A 6,870-nucleotide genomic window follows, 5' to 3' on the forward strand; every position below is an offset into this window, starting at 1 on the left:
TCTTTCTTTTTCCCTCTCTTTAATAGTTTTGCACCAATGTTAGTCACAATCTTCTCTATACATGTCTATGTATTTGCCTATCTCATGTGAATAAGATTCAGTCTAATACATACAATCTTTTTGTTATTGCAGGTGTTGTGTTTCAGATGCGCATGAGATGATCTTGTCTGTGTTGAGATGTATTCTTAAAGGTTCGAGGTATATTTTATCATACTTGTTACACAAAAATGGCGGAGCATGTTTTGAATTTTGAGGGGTTCAAGTTGCTACTATACAGTTTTGAATGTACACTTTTTACACTAGTTATATACTATAACTGGAGCTCATTTTTCAGTGTATGTGCCTCTAATGCATTTTGTCATGGGTACCTGACAAAATGCAGCACTAGCTATGGTGTTTTTGTATGAAATGGTCTGTTTTTTTTTTGTCAGTTTCGTCTGTTATCAATTACAGTAGCCCCTGCCAGATTCTTTTATATTGCTTGCTTTTAGTTTTTTTTAGCACTGCAAACCAAAATGATAGGATCGTTTTTCGTATTCCAATTGGTGATCTTAAATTAAATATAAATAAAAGGAATTGCGAAAATGGACAGACAATTCTCTTAGTTCATGTAGATATTTTGCATTCTACCATTTGGTTTTGTGTAGCATAGCTGACTACTGTTGCCAGTTCCTGTTCCTTACATTTGTTCTGTTTATTGATTCAATTCAGTGAACGGAGAATTGTCAAGTGTGATGTACTGAACATTGAAAGTGGTAGTTTAGTTACACTCTATTTCACAAATATTCTAGTTACTCTGGATCCAGTGCATTGTGGGCTACCATTGTTTAAATATTGTAATGCGCTGTACTTGCCAGCAGTTTTGGGCACTAAAAGATGTTGAACTGATTTCCCATTCAGGTTTTATGAGCTTTATTTTCACTAAATGTTAACATCAAGTTTCCAACTAAGAAGCTGTTGATTTATTATTGGAGTTGAGCAGTTACTTAGCGGTCAATACTATTTGTGTCAAGGAATATGATTGGATGGTTGGGATTTCTATGCACAAGATTGTTACGACAAAACAGTAATTTGTGTACTGATTTATTTATAGTCTACCAGTCAGTTGAGGATTCATTCTAGGAATCCTGTTTTGTTTTTTTTTATTCGCGAACGACGCAGGAGAACTGCGTGTCATTATATTAAGTAAAGGAAAAACTCGGGAGACGAGTTAGGTTACAATGCCGTTCCAATGGCCAGGTTAGTTATAGATGAATCGACGCGCCACAGATTTAGATAACGACCTAGACCTAGAAGCTCAACCCACAAGGCTTGCAACTGAGTCGCGCCACCTAAACCCCACAGTTGTGCCTCCTCACGAATATCTGCAAGAAGACCAGCGATCAAGGGATTAGTGCCGTCAAAGATGCATCGATTCCGAAGCTTCCAAAGGAACCATGCCATCATAATCACTAAGGAGTTAAATCCCTTGCGGACCTCCTTGGAAGCTACCCTCTGCGCACGGTGCCACCATGTTTGAAAGACCTTGTCATCTGCCGTTGGCGCCAATCTCTCTAGGTGCACACGTTGTAGTACTATGAACCAAATCTCTCTAGCAAAGACACAATCTATCAATAGGTGTTGCACCGTTTCATCCGCTTGATCACAGAGCGGACAACTCGGTGGGTGTTGCAAGCCACGCCGCGCGAGTCTATCCGCTGTCCAGCATCTATTGAGAGTCACCAGCCAAACGAAGAATTTGGCTCGCAACGGAGCCCACGTCCTCCAAATTCTCTTGTATGGTTCAAAGGTAATAGCGCCCGTGAAGAAGCGACGGTAAGCCGAGCATGTCAAGAACATGCCGGAGGTCACCGAAGTCCAGCAATGTTGATCAGGACTCCCTGCACGCAACTCAAAGCCCTCAACGACATCCCAAACTTGCAGGAATTGCAAGATTGCCGGCTTGTTCAGGCTTCCACCAATATCCCTAAGCCAAGCCCGGTTCTGCAATGCCTCATAAACAGTTCGTTTAGCCACCGCCCTTTTCACTACAAAAGGAAGCAGGGCCAGCGCCAAAACTTTCAATGAACGACCATGCAGCCATCTATCCGACCAAAAGAGAGTCGATTTCCCATCTCCGACCTCGGATATCATGGACGCCACAAACATCGCTTGCACGTTGCTATGGATAGCCAAGCTGAACATCGACCAAGGCCGGTCTGGTTGCGTTTTCTGCAACTAGAGACATCTCATCCGGAGCGACCACCCCAAGATCTCAAGGTTAGGAATACCAATGCCTCCAAGGTCAATCAGCTGGCAAACACGAAGCCAGGCAATAGCACAGTGGCCACCGTGAATTTGTTGTCTCCCTTTCCAAAGAATGCCCTCCGCCTCTTGTCGGTAGCTTTAATCACCCATTTTGGAATGTCCAAAGTAAGAAGTGTGTATATCCGCAGGGCGGTGAGCACCGCTCGCACCAGGACGGATCGACCAGAGGTGGTCAGCAGCCCTGCCTTCCACCCTAGCAGCATGTCATCAAATCTGTCGATGAGTGGCTGAAGGTCCATTCTTCGTAACTTGCGAACGGAGAGTGGTAAGCCCAGGTATTTGCACGGAAGATTGGCAACTGGGCACGGCAACCCCAAGCATACGAGCTCCAAGTTAGACTCCTTGCAGCGGATATATTAATAGACATGCACCCATACTTAGTGAAGATCTCCCTAATAGTCATTTCCAGGCTGCGGCATGCCGCCTTCATCTTTTCCTTCTCTTTTCCTTCATGTGAGCATTCATGTGTCGCTGCGTATGCATCTCCACTCATGACTCGATCGTCGATCGATGCAGCAGCATTTGTGGTGGCCTGCTGTGCGCTCCTACGACAAGGAGTCTGCTCTGGTGCACTAAGCCTTGAGACATTCGACGCTTGGCAAGATTGAGAAGTCACTTGGAGATCGAATGAACTGCTCAAGTGTCAGTTCCAGTAGCTAGTTAACCGCCGATTGATTCTCGAGGCTGGAGCTTCCACTCCCATCTCGAGCTTGGGCGGCCTCAATTCAAATAAGGTCTAAAGTTTCAAACACAGATACTAGATTAATTCTCCAGGGATCCAAATTGTATGTACAGACGGCTGATGATCAGCCATGGATATACAGTGCCCAACTAGTTCGACTAACAACCAGGTTACCAGGTGTGTATCTAAAATCTGAACGAACGATGGCAAGCATGAAAATTACAACTTTCAAAAACAAGCTAAACAATGCAATGGAAAATTAACACAACCAAGACATACCAGTTTCTTCAACTGGATTCATATCCTCAACATGCTTCAGAACAGAAATATCATCAGTGCAAAACCATACCCTTGATCTGAAACAATACTCACCCAGTTTTGTTCATACATATACTGCTAAAAGTTCAGGGTGCAACTCCGATTGATTAACACAAATATCAACAGCCCAAATACCTCAACTCCAAGCAAACCTATGGCGTAATTATTTATTATCGCACCCTATTCCTTCCGCAAAGCACTGCAACAGAGGCAAAGGCAACTCAGGAGAACAACTCTAGGCCTTTCTGCACACACCTCCCTCGCACACATATCCAGCCAGGGCTTCCTCAGTGGCCTTCACCTCCTCCTCCTCGCGCTTCTTTTCCTCCGCCAATGCGCACTTGGGGTGCAGATCGAAGTCACACTCATCGCACCTGTAGGACCATGTGCCACCCATCTCTTCGCATCCGTCGCAAACGTATGTGCCACGGCGCATCAGGACAAGCTCGTGCTCATCATGCAGCTCATGCTTCAACTTCTCAGGCCACCCCTTCACCATTTCATCCATCTTCTTCTGCAGCTCCTCAAGTCTCTCCTCAGTAAATGGGAATGCGTCAGCACCGTGGATCATCAGTTGGGCTTTTGCATCCTTGGTGACTGTCTGCCCAGTAGGACCGATGGCAACGAGTGAAGGGATCCCACGGATTTTGAATGTCTTCTTCAATAATGCCTTCCTTTCATCTTCCAAGGGAAGAGCAAGCCATGGCATATCAGAGAAAAATTCATCGAAGGAGCTCTGGTCCCTGTCACTAGAGATGAAGACAATCTCGAAAGCACTGTTCTTCTCCTTGATCTTGTTGTATTCCTTGACAAGTGTAGGCAGGAAGGCTCGGCATGGCCCACACCATTTGGCTGAGAAGTAAAGGAGCACGGTCTTCCCCACAAGTTCTGATACAGGAACCTGATATAATACATAAAGTACGGTTCAGTTTTCTCATGATAATCACAGACTTCAGATAAATAAGAACAGCCAAAAGTGCATAAAAACCCTTCCCAAAACAATACTTATTAAGCAGACAGTACAATAACAGGAAGATGTTAAACAAAATATCCCTTATCCATCGGCAGTATCTCTTTATCATCTATCAATGCCTAAAGTTAGCAAAAGGACCACTATTCAAAATAACTGTGGTTAATCTTAAAATCCCCTGCTTTAAAACACAAAGGAGTTCTTTGTCTAAGATATCAAGCATAGATAACAGAATGGATATCTTTAAAATCATAACTTTTTTCGCAATGACAAAGGGGATTTTCATATAAGAAATCAAGCAACAGTAACTCATACCTTTGCTCCATCTTTCCCAATGACAAAGTCCAAATCACCACTGACAAGAAGGGACTACAAGGTTTGTGATGCTGCTTTAGCCCTAGCCTTCTCAGCAAGAATTCCCAGCTTCTCAGCACTGAAAGGGAAGCCCTCCCATGCCTCCAAACCATGCTCTCCAATTATGTCAGCGACATTATTGTTCAGTGTCTTCCCATCAGGGCCAATAAGGACAAGTGTTGGTAGAGCCCTAAGCTCAAAGTAACGAACCAGCTTCTCACACATCTTGTCTCCTTGAGGAATCGCAAGCCAAGGCATGCTTGCAAAACTCTCATTAAATGATGACTCATCGTTGTCCAAGGATACAGCTACAACTTCAAATTTCTCTCCCACTTGTTTGAGTTTCTCATAGATCTTAGCAAGCACTGCAGTGAATTCATCAACTGGACCATAGTCATTAACCACAAAGCACAAACCAACATACTTCCCCTCAAACTCAGAGATGGGTACCTGGGCACAGATAACAACAATCAAACAGGTAAGCATTCGTAAAATCATGAATGATGTCAAAAATGATAAAGAAGTGCCATCAAGCAGTTACCTTGTCTCCCTTGCTTGAAATTAGATAGTCCCGAGTGGATGTGCCAAGCACGCTGTGAATAGTTTGATTATCCTTTGCTACCTTTTCCTGCTCCTTCAGTTCATTGATCCTCTCTGGGGTGAAAGGGTAAGCCTCTACACCATACTCACTGACAAATTCAACGCCGTCTTCAGTATAAACTTCACCAGTTTTTGCATTAAGGATCACAAGGTGTGGGATACCCGAGACCTTAAACTGGCCATCAAGGCCCTCACGACCTTCAGAGTCGGAGAAAGGGACAGCCAACCATGGCATCTTTGCAAAGTACGCATTGAATGCTTCCTCATCCTGATCGCCAGAAACAAAGACTACCTCGAAGCTCTTGCCCTGTGACGCCAGTTCTTTGTATGCTTCGATAAGCTTCGGCGTGAACCGCCTGCATGGTGGGCACCATGAGGCTGAGAAGTAGAGGGCCACAGTGGTTGCCTCAATGCTGCTGATCTTCACCTGCAGGACAACAAAAGGAGAAGGCGCGGAGCTGATCAGCTACCACATTCTAGTTAGGGAGAACAAGATGGCAGTATTCATTCACCAAATGTAAATAGTTCTTATTTATTATTCTATTCAAGAAGAATCTGATGCATAATTTCAGAAATTCCACCTTTTCACATGCCTGAACTTACTAAAGGTAACCTTTTCTATCAACTAAACGTGTTATCTGCGGTTATGGAATCAATCTTGGACACTCACCATCACTTTGTGATGAACTCACGGCATCATATCTTTTCGGTCTTTTCAGAAAGAAAATATAAGAACAATATTTCCCCCCATCTTCCATTATAGAATTGCGGGAAAAAAACTGCTAACTGTTCTGCACAGGACAGGATTGAAATATCCTATTCCTATATAAGATCGCAAAAGAACAAAATGATTTCATTAGGGAAGAGGAGAACGTGGTGTCACTCATAAACTTATTTTGTAGCCTGGATGGATTTCTTTGAACTCAATAGCCTGGATTGAATAAAACAGACAATCTTGATCGGCAAAAATTGGTTCACCGCGCAATTCACCCACCACACCAGCACACACCCATCCATCATCCAAGCACAATAAGCAGAGACATGGGCGTCATCCGGGCAACAAGAGCGTAAAATCGTAAATCTGCACAAATCGCAGTGGGGAAGGGAGGGGGGAAGAGAAGAAAAGAACGGGGCCGGCTGACCTGCTTGCCGGAGTTGCGGACGAGGAAGTCCCGGTCGCCGGCGGCGAGGATGGCCCCGATGCCGCCGTCGGTGATCGCCGCCTCGGCCATCCGCCGCGCGCTGGATCGATCGATTGCTCGCCCTTGGGGAGCTTGGATTCGCTGCAGTGGGTGAATGGGCGAGCAAGCAGAGGAGCGGACTGGGACTTGGTTTCTTTCGCCGCATGGTTTCTTATATATGCGGCGTCGCGGCGTGGGCGTGGTCGGTTTCCGCTGACGTGGCCGGCCGCTTGCTAAGCGAAACCTTAATGCGGAAGGAAGACCACGCGAGGACCTTCAGTGGTGACAGAACGAAAGCTAATCTAAAAAGGAACCTGAGGAAATGGCTAAATAACAAGAAAGAAATAATTATTTTATATATATATAGTTATGATATTGTTCATTATGTTGTGATTATGATCACAATGTTTGGTGCTGTCTATGGGGATCAAATCCACGATCACATCGTGGTCTCATGC

At 44.7% G+C, this 6,870-nt stretch overlaps 1 pseudogene; it reads right to left on the minus strand.

The window, feature by feature from the left end:
* Window positions 1-3,075: 3,075 nt before the first annotated feature.
* LOC133915965 (probable nucleoredoxin 1-2) lies at window positions 3,076-6,557 on the minus strand (annotated as a pseudogene).
* Between the last annotated feature and the right edge of the window lie 313 nt (window positions 6,558-6,870).

Source organism: Phragmites australis, chromosome 4 (genome assembly GCF_958298935.1).
Source record: "Phragmites australis chromosome 4, lpPhrAust1.1, whole genome shotgun sequence".
Classification (NCBI taxonomy): domain Eukaryota; kingdom Viridiplantae; phylum Streptophyta; class Magnoliopsida; order Poales; family Poaceae; genus Phragmites; species Phragmites australis.